Here is a 15,229-nt window from a genome sequence, read left to right as displayed (position 1 = left end):
TGTGGCAGCTGATTGGGCTCAGTGATGACTTGTGTTACGGGAGGGCGTGCTGCATGTGCGGGAGACAGGAAGGTTTACACGACTGCCAGTAATATCGCACAGGCGGAGTGATGAGGGATTTCTATGCAAAAAATCTATGATAAAAAAAAAAATCCATATGAATCCATACTATAGCGGTTTTAGTGTGGATTTTTTATGTTAACTCCTTTGAAGTCTGTGGGGAAAACGGTGCTATATAAGGCCTGGAATAGCACAAACAGGTGATATATTCTGAGGATTTCCAAAGTGAACGCACATAAGATCCGCACAAGTTTTCCTGCGGATTTACACGATTCACAAAAAGTTAGGAATATTTGGTTTTCAGGTGAAATTTATGGAAAACGTAAAAAGTTCACTCTACACTGATATCACAACATAAAAGTATGGCATTTAATCAGAAGCAGCAGTGGTGATTTCCTCATCTCAACAAGTTATTAAAACAAAACCAGACAATATTGGTGGATATACCCCCACAAAAATGTCAGGGTCTCAATAACTTGTCGTGTGGCCTTGAGCATCAATTACAGCTTGACAACGATGTCTCGTAGTTCTCAAGTCCACTTACTGTCTGCTGAGGTATGGCATCCCACTCTTTAGGGCGGCCCTCAGGTCATTGAGGTTCTGGGGTACAGAGTTACAAGCCTCTACACAGTGAATAAGCTAATCCGATAGGTTTTCAATGGGATTCAGGTCTGCAGAAAGTGTAGGCCACTCCATTTGAGGTACCCCGGTCTCCAGCAGCCGTTCCCTAATGATGCGACCTCGATGAGCTGGTGCATTGTCGTCCATGAAGATGAAATTAGGCCTGTGTTGTTCATGCAGAGGCAGAATGACTGTATTAATGATGTTATTCAAGTAGTATGGGCTTGTCACTGTACCATTCACAAAGGGTAGAGCAGTTCTGTATTGACTAGACACACCTGCTCACACTGTAACACCACCACCACCAAAGGCAAACAGTGGCTGATGCATAGCACTCTCTTTGAAGTCTCCAACATCGTTGGCGGCCATCATTTCTGCTCAGCGTGAATCGACTTTCATCAGTGAACAGCACTGAGGCCCAATGGTCCCTCCTTCAGCGTAGATGCAAGACGATGATGCCGGTGCCTGGTGGTGTGGTCAGGTACCCTTGCAGGTCGTCTAGCACAGAGACCACGGTGATGTAAACGCTTTTGAATTGTCTGCCGTGGCACTTGGGTGCCTCTCACCTCCCTTAAATGTGCGTGGAGTTGTGTGGCATTCATCATCCAGTCCTGCAGCGCATTGTTCACAATGAAGCGGTCATCAGTGTGGGATGTGGCCAAAGGACGTCCACTTCAATGCCTTTCTGTGACTCCTCCAGTCTCTCTGTATCTCTGATACAACCTGCTGATAATACGCTAAGCTCAGTGGCCACTTCCATCTGAGAACATTCTGCTTGAAGCCTCGCAATGGCGAGGTACTGTTGATCAATTATTAGGCGTCATCTTGGTCTCATGATGTCAAAATGTGAACAACATAATGAGGACTGTTTAAATACCAATTCTAATTGAACCAGGAAATTTATTGGGCGATTCATGGATCAAACACCTGTTGTGAATTTTGCCCTTAAGCTCCTTGTTAGAGAACAGCAAGTTGTGCAAAAAGTACTGAAACATTGAACAGTTGGACATGTGCATTCAAAAGTCACAATACATTCACCTGTAAAGGTTAGAGTGCATTTTAGGTTCATCGTGCATATTATAGCCCCCTATAAGAGATCAGGGGCTGCCAGGCAGCAGGGGGCAGACTCCCCTCCCTCCCCAGTTTTAATTTCATTGGTGGCCAGACACTGGCCACCAATGATAATACAATAGAGGGAGGGGGGGCCGCACACTGGCCACCAATGATATTCAAACTGGGGAGGGAGGGGGGTCTGCTGCCTGGCAGCCCCTGATCTCTTACAGGGGGCTATGATATGCACAATTAACCCCTCAGGTGCAGCACTGCGGATCACAGCCCCCTGTAAGAGATCGGGTGCTGCCAGGCAGCAGGGGGCAGTCATGTACACAGTTCGTAGTATATTCTAACTAGAAGCGTCCCCATCACTATGGGAACGCCTCTGTGTTAGAATATACTGTCGGATATGAGTTAGATCGTGAAACCTAATTTCCGACAGTATATTCTAACATAGAGGCGTTCCCATGGTGATGGGGACGCTTCAAGTTAAAATATACCATCGGATTGGAGAACACTCCGATCCGATGGTATAAAAGGGACTCCTGACTTTACATTGAAAGTCAATGGGGGACGGATCTGTTTGAAATTGCACCATATTGTGTCAACGTCAAACGGATCCGTCCCCATTGACTTACATTGTAATTCAGGACGGATCCGTTTGGCTCTGCACGGCCAGGCGGACACTAAAACGACTTTTTTTTTCATGTCCGTGGATCCTCCAAAAATCAAGGAAGACCCACGGACGAAAAAACGGTCACGGATCACGGACCAACGGAACCCCGTTTTGCGGACCGTGAAAAAATACGGTCGTGTGCATGAGGCCGAAAAGGGTAAAAATCCTCATAAAACTGTGCAGAAAAAATCCACAAAGTGTACATGAGAATTGTGTAATCTGGGAAATCTGTGTGGAAAAACTGCATATTTCACAACGTGTGCAGGTGGCCTTAATCCACGCGGCAGGGCAGAAAAAAGCAAAGTGTATATTACATTTGTCTAACTTCATGCACTTTGCTTGTACACTGTGGCTTTTCTGCACCATAATCTGCACATAATTTGTAACGTTTGTAGGTAACCTTAGGCTTCCTGCATGCGTTGTGGATTACGTGCGGAAGAACCACAGACGACCGTTGTTGTGGTCCGCATCCGAGCTGCATTTTTTGCGCCTCGGATGCGGACCCATTCACTTCAATGGGGCCGCAAAAGATGCGGACAGCACTTCATGTGCTGTCCGCATCCGTTGCTCCGTTCCGAGGCCCTGCAAAAAAAATATAGCATGTCGTATTCTTCTCCGTTTTGCGGACAAGAATAGGCATTTCTACAATGGGCTTCCGTTTTTTGCGGATCCGCGGTTTGCGGACCGCGAAAAACGGCACGGTCGTGTGCATGAGGCCTAATGCCTTAGGCCTCATGCACACGACCGTTGTGTGCACCCGTGGCCGTTGTGCCGTTTTCCCGTTTTTTTTCGCGGACCCATTGACTTTCAATGGGTCCGTGGAAAAATCGGAAAATGCACCGTTTGGCAGCCGCATCCGTGAGCCGTGTTTCCTGGCCGTGAAAAAAATATGACCTGTCCTATTTTTTTCACGGCCAACGGTTCACGGACCCATTGACTTGAATGGGTCCGTGAAAGAACACGGATGCACACAAGATTGGCATCCGTGTCCGTGATCCGTGGCCGTAGGTTAGTTTTTATACAGACGGATCCGAAGATCCGTCTGCATAAAAGCTTTTTCAAAGCTGAGTTTTCACTTCGTGAAAACTCAGAACCGACAGTATATTCTAACACAGAAGCGTTCCCATGGTGATGGGGACGCTTCTAGTTAGAATACACTACAAACTGTGTACAAGACTGCCCCCTGCTGCCTGGCAGCACCCGATCTCTTACAGGGGGCCGTGATCAGCACAATTAACCCCTTCAGGTGCGGCACCTGAAAGGGTTAATTGTACTATCATATCCCCCTGTAAGAGATCAGGGCTGCCAGGCAGCAGGGGGCAGACATCCCCCCCCCCTCCCCAGTTTGAATATCATTGATGGCCAGTGCGGCCTCCCCCCCCCCCCTCTATTGTAATAATTCGTTGGTGGCACAGTGTGCGCCCCCCCCCCTCCCTCCCTCTATTGTAATAATTCGTTGGTGGCACAGTGTGCGCCCCCCCCCTCCCTCCCTCTATTGTAATAATAGGTTGGTGGCACAGTGTGCGCCCCCCATCGGCCCCCCTCCCTCTATAGCATTAACAACATTGGTGGCCAGTGTGCGGCCTCCCATCTCCCCCCCCCCCCCATTATTGGTGGCAGCGGAGTTCCGATCGGAGTCCCAGTTTAATCGCTGGGGCTCCGATCGGTAACCATGGCAACCGGGACGCTACTACAGTCCTGGTTGCCATGGTTACTTAGCAATAGTACAATAGTAGAAGATTCATACTTACCTGCTGGCTGCTGCGATGTTCGTGTCCGGCCGGGAGCTCCACCTACTGGTAAGTGACAGCCTCAGGTCTGTGCGGCGCATTGCTAAATAAACTGTCACTTACCAGTAGGAGGAGCTCCCGGCCGGACACGAACATCGCAGCAGCCAGGTAAGTATGAATCTTTAACTATTGTACTATTGCTAGTAACCCGCTGCCACCAATGATGGGGGGGGGGATGAGATGGGAGGCCGCACACTGGTCACTAATGTTGTTAATGCTATAGAGGGAGGGGGGGCCAATGGGGGGCGCACACTGTGCCACCAACGATTTATTACAATAGAGGGAGGAAGGGGGGGGGGGCGCACACTGTGCCACCAACAAATTATTACAATAGAGGGAGGAAGGGGGGGGGGGGGCACACTGTGCCACCAACGATTTATTACAATAGAGGGAGGAAGGGGGGGGGGGCGCACACTGTGCCACCAACGATTACAATAGAGGGAGGAAGGGGGGGGGCGCACACTGTGCCACCAACGAATTATTACAATAGAGGGAGGAAGGAGGGGGGGGGGCGCACACTGTGCCACCAACGATTTATTACAATAGAGGGAGGAAGGGGGGGGGGGGCCGCACTGGCCACCAATGATATTCAAACTGGGGAGGGGGGGGGGGGTCTGCCCCCTGCTGCCTGGCAGCCCTGATCTCTTACAGGGGGATATGATAGTACAATTAACCCCTTCAGGTGCGGCACTTGAGGGGTTAATTGTGCTGATCACGGCCCCCTGTAAGAGATCGGATGCTGCTAGGCAGCAGGGGGCAGTCATGTACACAGTTTGTAGTATATTCTAACTAGAAGCGTCCCCATCACCATGGGAACGCCTCTGTGTTAGAATATACTGTCGGAAATGAGGTTTCACGATCTAACTCATATCCGACAGTATATTCTAACATAGAGGCGTTCCCATGGTGATGGGGACGCTTCAAGTTAAAATATACCATCGGATTGGAGAAAACTCCCATCCTATGGTATATTAACTCCTGACTTTACATTAAGTCAATGGGGACGGATCCGTTTGAAATGGCACCATATTGTGTCAACGTCAAACGGATCCGTCCCCATTGACTTGCATTGTAATTCAGGACGGATCCGTTTGGCTCCGCACGGCCAGGCGGACACCAAAACGACATTTTTTTCATGTCCGTGGATCCTCCAAAAATCAAGGAAGACCCACGGACGAAAAAACGGTCACGGATCACGGGAAAACGGAACCCCGTTTTGCGGACCGCAAAAAAATACGGTCGTGTGCATGAGGCCTTATTCACACGTCAGTGTTCGGTCAGTGATTTTGAGCCAAAACCAGGTGCGGCTCTAAACAGAACAGGTGCAGATCTTTCACTTATACCCTAGGTCTGTGGAGGCTCCGATCCTGGTTTTGGCTCACATTCACTGATGGAAATTACTGACCAAAACACTGACATGTGAATGAGGCCTCATGCACACGACCGTATTTTTTTGCGGTCCGCAAAACGGGGTTCCGTTTTCCCGTGATCCGTGACCGTTTTTTCGTCCGTGGGTCTTCCTTGATTTTTGGAGGATCCACGAACATGAAAAAAAAGTCGTTTTGGTGTCCGCCTGGCCGTGCGGAGCCAAACGGATCCGTCCTGAATTACAATGCAAGTCAATGGGGACGGATCCGTTTGACGTTGACACAATATGGTGCCATTTCAAACGGATCCGTCCCCATTGACTTTCAATGTAAAGTCTGGAGTCCCTTTTATACCATCAGATCGGAGTTTTCTCCAATCCGATGGTATATTTTAACTTGAAGCGTCCCCATCACCATGGGAACGCCTCTATGTTAGAATATACTGTCGGATATGAGTTAGATCGTGAAACCTCATTTCCGACAGTATATTTTAACACAGAGGCGTTCCCATGGTGATGGGGACGCTTCTAGTTAGAATATACTACAAACTGTGTACATGACTGCCCCCTGCTGCCTAGCAGCATCCGATCTCTTACAGGGGGCCGTGATCAGCACAATTAACCCCTTAGGTGCCGCACCTGAAGGGGTTAATTGTACTATCATATCCCCCTGTAAGAGATCAGGGCTGCCAGGCAGCAGGGGGCAGACCCCCCCCCCCCTCCCCAGTTTGAATATCATTGGTGGCCAGGGCGGCCCCCCCCCCCTTCCTCCCTCTATTGTAATAATTTGTTGGAGGCACAGTGTCCGCCCCCCCCCCCCTTCCTCCCTCTATTGTAATAATTCGTTGGTGGCACAGTGTGCGCCCCCCATTGGCCCCCCCTCCCTCTATAGCATTAACAACATTGGTGGCCAGTGTGCGGCCTCCCATCTCCCCCCCCCCCCCCCGATCATTGGTGGCAGCGGGTTACTAGCAATAGTACAATAGTAAAAGATTCATACTTACCTGGGAGCTGCGAGGTTCGTGTCCGGCCGTGACAGTTCATTTAGCAATGCGCCGCACAGACCTGTCACTTACCAGTAGGTGGAGCTCCCGGCCGGACACGAACATCGCAGCAGCAGCCAGCAGCAGGTAAGTATGAATCTTCTACTATTGTACTATTGCTAAGTAACCATGGCAACCAGGACTGTAGTAGCGTCCCGGTTGCCATGGTTACCGATCGGAGCCCCAGCGATTAAACTGGGACTCCGATCGGAACACCGCTGCCACCAATGATGGGGGGGGGGGGGGATGGGAGGCCGCACACTGGCCACCAATGTTGTTAATGCTATAGAGGGAGGGGGGGGCCGATGGGGGGCGCACACTGTGCCACCAACGAATTATTACAATAGAGGGAGGGGGGGGGGGCGCACACTGTGCCCCCAACGAATTATTACAATAGAGGGAGGGGGGGGGGCCGCACTGGCCACCAATGATATTCAAACTGGGGAGGGGGGGGAGGGTCTGCCCCCTGCTGCCTGGCAGCCCTGATCTCTTACAGGGGGCCGTGATCAGCACAATTAACCCCTTCAGGTGCCGCACCTGAAGGGGTTAATTGTGCTGATCACGGCCCCCTGTAAGAGATCGGGTGCTGCCAGGCAGCAGGGGGCAGTCTTGTACACAGTTTGTAGTGTATTCTAACTAGAAGCGTCCCCATCACCATGGGAACGCTTCTGTGTTAGAATATACTGTCGGTTCTGAGTTTTCACGAAGTGAAAACTCAGCTTTGAAAAAGCTTTTATGCAGACGGATCTTCGGATCCGTCTGTATAAAAACTAACCTACGGCCACGGATCACGGACACGGATGCCAATCTTGTGTGCATCCGTGTTCTTTCACGGACCCATTGACTTGAATGGGTCCGTGAACCGTTGGCCGTGAAAAAAATAGGACAGGTCATATTTTTTTCACGGCCAGGAAACACGGCTCACGGATGCGGCTGCCAAACGGTGCATTTTCCGTTTTTTCCACGGACCCATTGAAAGTCAATGGGTCCGCGAAAAAAAACGGAAAACGGCACAACGGCCACGGATGCACACAACGGTCGTGTGCATGAGGCCTGAGGCATAACACTGCACCAGCAAAGTGAATGAGATTAGACAATTGTAAGGTACACTGTGCTTTAGGCCGAATGCACTGGTATAGATCATACGAGTGTATTACTGTAGTGCAGCGGCGGCATGAAGCGCACGCTGTCATAGCAACCAATGACGCCGTGCGCTCCTGCTCCTGTCAGCAGGAATCCAGGCCGGCATACCACGGACCGTTCACGGCCGCGGAACACCGCCGTGTGCATTCGGCCTTAGGCTAGGTTCACACAGGCGAGTTTTCCGCGCGGGTGCAATGCGTGAGGTGAACGCATTGCACCCTCACTGAATCCGGACCCAATCATTTCTATGGGGCTGTGTACATGAGCGGTGACTTTCACGCATCACTTGTGCGTTGCGTGAAAATCGCAGCAAGCTCTATATTGTGCGTTTTTCACGCAACGCAGGCCCCATAGAAGTGAATGCGGCTGCATAAAAAAAAAAAATCGCAAGCAAGTGCGGATGCGGTGCGATTTTCACGCATGGCTGCTAGGATGAAAGTCTATTCACTGTATTATAACCATGTTATAAGGGAAAATAATAGCATTCTTTAATACAGAATGCTTAGTAGAAGGTCAATTGAGGGTTAAAAAATAAAAAAATAATTAACTCACCTCCTCCAATTGATCGTGTAGCTGCCGGTCTCCTGTTCTTTCTTCAGGACCTGTCAAAGGACCTGTGGTGACTTCACTGAGCTCATCACATGGTCCATCACCATGGTGATGGATCTTGTGATGTATCATGTGATGAGCACAGTGACGTCACCACAGGTCTTTAATACAGAATGCGTAGTAGAAGAACAATTGAGGGTTAAAAAAAGTGTGTCAATCGTTGTTGCGTATTTCTTATGGGGATTGGAAGGATGAGACCTAAAACGCGATAAATAGTCCAGATTTGTGTGGATTTTCTGCACACAAATTTACCACCCTTAGAGCCAGTTCACAGAGTTTTTCAGCGCTTATTTAGAATCGTTTCTGCCTCAAAACAGCCTCCCATTCATTTCACAGGGAAGCAGCTAGGGGTGAGCGAATCGACTTCGGATGAAACATCCAAAGTCGATTTGCATAAAACTTTGTTCTAATACTGAACGGAGAAGGAGCTCCGTACAGTATTAGAATGTATTGGCTCCGATGAGCCGAAGTTATTGCTTCGTGAAGTAACAAAGTTTTATGCAAATCGACTTCGGATGTTTCATCCGAAGTCGATTCGCTCATCCCTAGAAGCAGCACTTGCTTTTCTCATTAATGTAATTGGGGGACACAGCACCATGGGTATATGCCCAGCTTCCACTAGGAGGCGACACTAGATATAAAAATGTTTGGCTCCTCCCAGGTGCCAGAGGCAGCACTCTGCATGAAGTCTAGGGTGTACCAATATGCCTTAGACTTCTGCTATTCATCTGCGCAAGGCCACTATGAACAGCACAGGCAGCGCACTGAATGCAGGCAGGCTATTATAGCTAAAGGATAAAGTACATGGAAGATATACTATATTGGACTGTAGTATTCAGGAGAAATTGCTGTGTTGGCACTTTGCGAGAAATAAGTGGGTTTTGGGTTGCAGTTTGGGCACTCTGTCTGTAAAAGGTTCTCCATCACTGCACTAGGCTAATCAGTTTTAGTTTAGTGTCAGACATGACCTGCTGTCCTCCTGCAGGTCTTGCTGCAAATTTTTATATTTTTCCTTTTTTCTTTATTTTTTTCCTTCACTTTACAGGTTGTATCCTGCAGCAGGATGTCTTCATCGTGGATCTCCACTTTAGGGCTCTTTCACACCTGCGTTCTTTTCTTCCGGCATAGAGTTCCGTCGTCGGGGCTCTATGCCGGAAGAATCCTGATCAGGATTATCCTAATGCATTCTGAATGGAGAGTAATCCGTTCAGGATGCATCAGGATGTCTTCAGTTCCGGTACGGAACGTTTGTTGGCCGGAGAAAATACCGCAGCATGCTGCGCTTTTTGCTCCGGCCAAAAATCCGGAACACTTGCCGCAAGGCCGGATCCGGAATTAATGCCCATTGGAAGGCATTGATCTGGATCCGGCCTTAAGCTAAACGTCGTTTCGGCGCATTGCCGGAGCCGACATTTAGCTTTTTCTGAGTGGTTACCATGGCTGCCGGGACGCTAAAGTCCTGACAGCCATGGTAAGTGTAGTGGGGAGCGGGGGAGCAGTGTACTTACCGTCCGTGCGGCTCCCCGGGCGCTCCAGAGTGACGTCAGGGCGCCCCAAGCGCATGGATCACGTGATCCATGTGATCACGTCATCCATGCGCATGGGGCGCTCTGACGTCATTCTGGAGCGCCCCGGGAGCCGCACGGACTGTAAGTATACCGCTCCCCCGCTCCCCACTACTACTATGGCAACCAGGACTTTAATAGCGTCCTGGGTGCCATAGTAACACTGAAAGCATTTGGAAGACGGTTCCGTCTTCAAATGCTTTCAGTACACTTGCGTTTTTCCGGATCCGGCAGGCACCTCCGGCAACGGAAGTGCATGCCGGATCCCAACAACGCAAGTGTGAAAGAGGCCTTAGTAGCACCACCTGCTGGCAGGTACCTCGCCGGTCATCCAGTTTCCCATTACTGCATCCGCAGTGGAGTACCGGTAATCCCACTCTTGTGCGAGTTTACCGAAGGGGTGATCCTGCGGCGCCCGAAAACGACGGATGGTGAATATGCTCCCTACCTTGGTTAGGGACTTCTCCCCTCCCATCCATCATCCATTCTATATTTACTTTGATACTATGGCTATTATTCTCCTCATGTAGTCAAGTCCTGTGGACCCTACTTGAGCCTCTGACTGGGTAATACTGCTCCAATGACCCTTAGACCATCTATCTGGCCGCCTACCTCCGGAGAAGCTATCCATGGCATCTCTACCCACACATACTATACAGGTAAAACTCGAAAAATTTAAATATTGTGCAAAAGTTCATTTCAGTATAAGGACTCCCCTGCATAACGGAAACGGGATGGATCCGTTTTGCAGCCCAAAGACTTCTAATATGACGGAATGAATAACGGAATGCCTCTAAAGGTTATGCATTCCGTCATAGAATTGCGTTATGGTCCGTGGTAACGGAATCCATAACACAATTCACCTTTTACCACCAAACTAAATATGAAATTCGCTCATCTCTAGTTGGGATCTGCCCCATGGTTGCATAGTGAGAAGTGTTGCACCCTTATTTCTGAATGTTTAGGCTTCAGAGAAAGTGCAGATTCAGGAATAATGATTCAGACACTTGTAAGATCTGTGGAAATTGCACTTCTGTACGGAGTCCATGCATGCTGAGAACTGTCACTGATGTTTTTGAACTTGATTCTTCAGTAAAGAACTATTCTACTGCAAAACTGCCTCCACTGCTGTAGAGGACTCTGCCATGCACCTCACAATTTATCACTGTCAAGGGCACCCCAAACCTCCATCAGTCATGAGAAACCCCAGAACCAGGCAGTGCCCTAAAGAGAAGAAAGGTGCACTCTTCCCATCACTGTACGGCCTGGGAAGCGTCTGTGTGCACTACTACTTCTATTCTCCACATTGCCCCTGTGGCTTTCTGCACATAGGGTCTAGTTGGCTGTTGGTCGCTTTCAATTATCTGCTATGAAGCACTATAAAACAAACAGCAGGGGGCACACCTATAGACAAAGTAAAGGAGTGCAGGCCTTGGTATCAAAAAACAAACATAGACTAAACCAAGTAAAGAAATACCACAACTAGACCGCACCGCCAAAAATAAAACATAATTTATTGAAACATACTCATTAAAAACATCTATTCATGGAGCAATCCCCACTAATTGGTAAAATCATGTACAAAATTTCATCCAGAGACACCATTGAAACAATATATATGCAATTATCAAAGATATAGCAACAAATGCCTACAATCTGTTCAATAATATATCTTTCAGAAACACAGTGGTGGCACATGGAAAATATAGACCCATTGGGGGGAAAGCGAAAACCCTCACGCGTATCGCTAGTGCATATACTAGCTTCCTCAGAGGTCCATGTAAATATGCATTAGCGTTTCAACATTATTATAGCCTTTATAATTAGTCAATAATCGAATATGGCTGTGGTCAAATACATAAAACAATGAAGGAAGGAGGGGGGGGGGGGGGCGCACATGGGTATTACCTGGATTCTCCCCGGTGCATGGTCCGAGCGCGAGTGCAGGCGCCGGTGAAAACAAAATAATTATGCGTCAACACAAATTCCAGTAAACTCACCAAAAAAGTGTGGTGGGCTGGATCGCCAGTGGTAGAGTTGGACAGCAGTTATCCCGTCACTATGGGAAATGTTGGAGTATAGTGACTCGACATCACATGTAACCATCAAAGTGCCAGGCGGCAAGACAACATCCCTCAATTCCTGTATGAGATGCATGGAAATCACAAATGTATGATTTGAGTCCCAGAACGAAAGACTGTAAAAAGAAATCTAAATAAATACAGGCTTGTTCACATAGGCCCCCAATGCCCGCCACAATTGGTCGGCCCGGTGGGTTGTCTAAATGTTTATGCACCTTAGATAACATGTAAAATGTTGGTGTAATAGGGCAACTCACCTCCAGGAATTGGAGTTATTTTGATTGAATGGCATACAATATTGAATCATGTTTTGATACTATTGTAATCTTATGAATTGGGCTTTTAATTGACATTTGTTCTACACAATTTTTTTGCCCTGTTTACATACCGGAACTAATAGTACCTTTCTTTGCTTCAGTGATCCATTGGGGGATGTAATTGTGCGGCTCGGCGCTCTGTGGCGTTGGCGAGGCCGTGATGTGTTTCCGCTTTTTGGAACGCATCGCGGCGTCGACTACCGCTCGGGCGCCATCTTGCGCATGTGCGTTTGTTCATCCAGCACGCTGGTCTTCACCGGCGCCTGCACTCTGAGGAAGCTAGTATATGCACTAGCGATACGCGTGAGGGTTTTCACTTTCCCCCCAATGGGTCTATATTTTCCATGTGCCACCACTGTGTTTCTGAAAGGTATATTATTTAACAGATTGTAGGCATTTGTTGCTATATCTTTGATAATGCACTTAATACGGAGGGAGTCAGGGTCACCTAGAATCAAGCCAGCAAGGAAACACAATACATGAAAGGACTTATCTGAACAAGCAGTAACAGAAGTCTCCAGCAGTGAACAAACACTTCAATCCAGGAAGTAGTATAAACCGCAAAGTGAGGCAGTATGGGAGGGAATATAAAGGGAGGCAATTAGTGTAAATAGGTAACAGCTGGGAGAAGGAAAGGAGATGACAAAGTGAAACCAAAACAAAGAACATCATGCAAGAGGTATAGAAGAACGTCTGCCAGACCTTCTCAGAGAACTGGCGGTGACATATATCAAGTGGCTTAACTGCAACTACAAATAAAGCTAGTTTATACATGTGAATTTAGGTAGAGATTTAAATTACTGTACATGAGGAAAATATTGGTGAATGCCTGCTTCTCACACTTTAATTCCATAGGTCCTAGCTGCTCCAGATCCAGCGGACCTGTCCCAGGCAGTCTGCTGAATGTCCCACTATACACTGGGCTGTGTTTTCCCATTCGTCACAACCCCCCCGTCAATCACGTAGCCAGTGTGAGCACATCATGCTCAGCAAGTGAGGGATGATTCCTTTCACAATTAGGGTCCATTCACGCATTCGTATGTGTTTTGCGGATCCGCAAAACACGGACACCGGCAATGTGCGTTCCGCATTTTGCGGACCGCACATCGCTGGCACTATAATAGAAAATGCCTAATAGGACATGTTCTATTTTTTTCGGGAACGGAATTGCAGACCCGGAAGTGCGGATCCTCATTTCCGGATCCGGACAGCACGTAGTATGGCCCCATAAAATTGAATGGGTCCGCAATTCCGTTCCGCAAAATACAGAACAGAATTGTGGACGGGTGAATGGACCTTTACTTGTTAATACATTCCTGCTCTCCTCCAGAACAACAGCAGCAGCATGGCATGTAGGAAAGGGGTCGTCACTGCTGTCTGGAGAATATCACTAGGTATGGGAGGAGCACAGAGGACCATGCTTGGTTCAGGCTCAGTGAGAGACCTGTGTGCGGCAGTATAGGGGCAGAGCGATGAAAGAGCAGCAATCATGGAGCATGCAGAGGTCAGGCGCAATGTGAGTGAGCACGCCTCTTCTCCCTATGTTTATAACTTAAAGGAGTTGTCACATGAAAAATTGTCACAAACCAACGGGTGTGAAACCAATGTGCCATGTGTCCTACCTCCTCTAAGGGCGTTGTCTAAGTGAACCTCTCATTCTTGACAGTATCCCTGATGGTGGGGATAGACTTTCCAGAGGGGAACACCAGGTCGCTACCTCTTGAGGAGAATTGGCACACAAGGCAGCTGATCCAGGCGGAGGAGGTACCTGAGCAAGGTACCAGAGGTACAGACATAGTCAGCAGGCCGAGTCGTAACCAGGAGCAACAGTGCAGGACCGAATGATGAGGCAGAGGCGAAGTCAAACAAGCAATAGGTCACAACTGCTGTGTGGGTGCAATAAGGAGGCATAACTATTGTTAAGAGGTACTAAGGGATCATGACTACTGTATGGGGCACTAAAGGGTCATAACTATGTTGTGGAGGCACAAAAGGGGCATAAGTACTGTGTGAAGACCCAAGGAAGACTGGATGGGATTGGGAGTATATAGATAAGCATTAAATTAGAGGGATGGCTTAGTGTAAGAAAAGAATGTTGGTGTGCTAAGCGCACTGCTGCCATTGTTCCTCCCTGGGCTTTTCAAAAGTTGGGAGGTATGGTAATACCGCCGTGCACTTCATAATATGGGGCCTGTAACAAAGCCTTGCAGGATGCAGGTGAAATATAGAGGGGTGTGGATGTACTGGAAACCAAAGAAGCAAAGAGACAGTGTTAGAGACAGGAAGTGGTGATGATTGTCACTTCACAGAACACTATCGCTTGTACACAGAGTGTGTTCTTTCCCCTTTGTGCCTGGTGGTGAGATCTGTGGGAACAGCCAGAGGCACACAGCACAGCCACCCTGCTTGATACTTCATGAGAAATTATTAATCCAGACCTAACATGAGGAGCATCTGCTGAAAAGTAATATCTCCTCTCTGCCGGGTTTACTTGGTAAGTGACATGATACTAGAAAACCAGGGTGGGTGTTGGAGTGTAAGACTTCAGTCGATAGAGGATCTGCTCCTTTGTACATATGAAAGATGTCTTCTAGAGGTTTTTTGGACACTACTTTTAGTGGATGATGGATTTCAGACAGTAATGTGAATATTGAGCTCTTATTCATGGTCCTCTGAGAAAATCCTTCTTGTTCATGATCTACTGACATTTATCGGTGAGTATCAAGGTTCTTCAGGTTGTACTTTTTTGTCAAAACCTGATTTTTTTTTTTTTAAGTTCTTGTATTGAGTTTTGAAAGGTCCATAAACTGGAGATCATTAAGGAGAGATTTACATTGTTGCGTCATTTTAATGTAATAGACGGATAATTATGTGTACATATGTGTGTTCGAGCTGTTGAGAGATT

The 15,229-nt window shown here is 48.1% G+C and overlaps 1 protein-coding gene across 3 annotated transcripts in view; it reads left to right on the top strand.

Moving 5' to 3' along the window:
- The first annotated feature begins 14,672 nt into the window (after positions 1–14,672).
- ARHGAP9 (Rho GTPase activating protein 9) overlaps positions 14,673–15,229 on the top strand; it is a 223,264-nt gene continuing 222,707 nt past the window's right edge. For all 3 annotated transcript variants that reach the window (XM_040425737.1, XM_040425734.1, XM_040425736.1), the window contains exon 1: positions 14,673–14,818. The gene's annotated coding sequence lies outside the window, so the exon portion shown is untranslated. The remainder of the gene's footprint in view (positions 14,819–15,229) is intronic.

Source organism: Bufo bufo, chromosome 3 (assembly GCF_905171765.1).
Source record: "Bufo bufo chromosome 3, aBufBuf1.1, whole genome shotgun sequence".
Taxonomy (NCBI): Eukaryota; Metazoa; Chordata; class Amphibia; order Anura; family Bufonidae; genus Bufo; species Bufo bufo.
The sequence above is the reverse complement of the archived record's forward strand: the minus strand, read 5'-3'. Positions and strand labels throughout refer to the sequence as shown.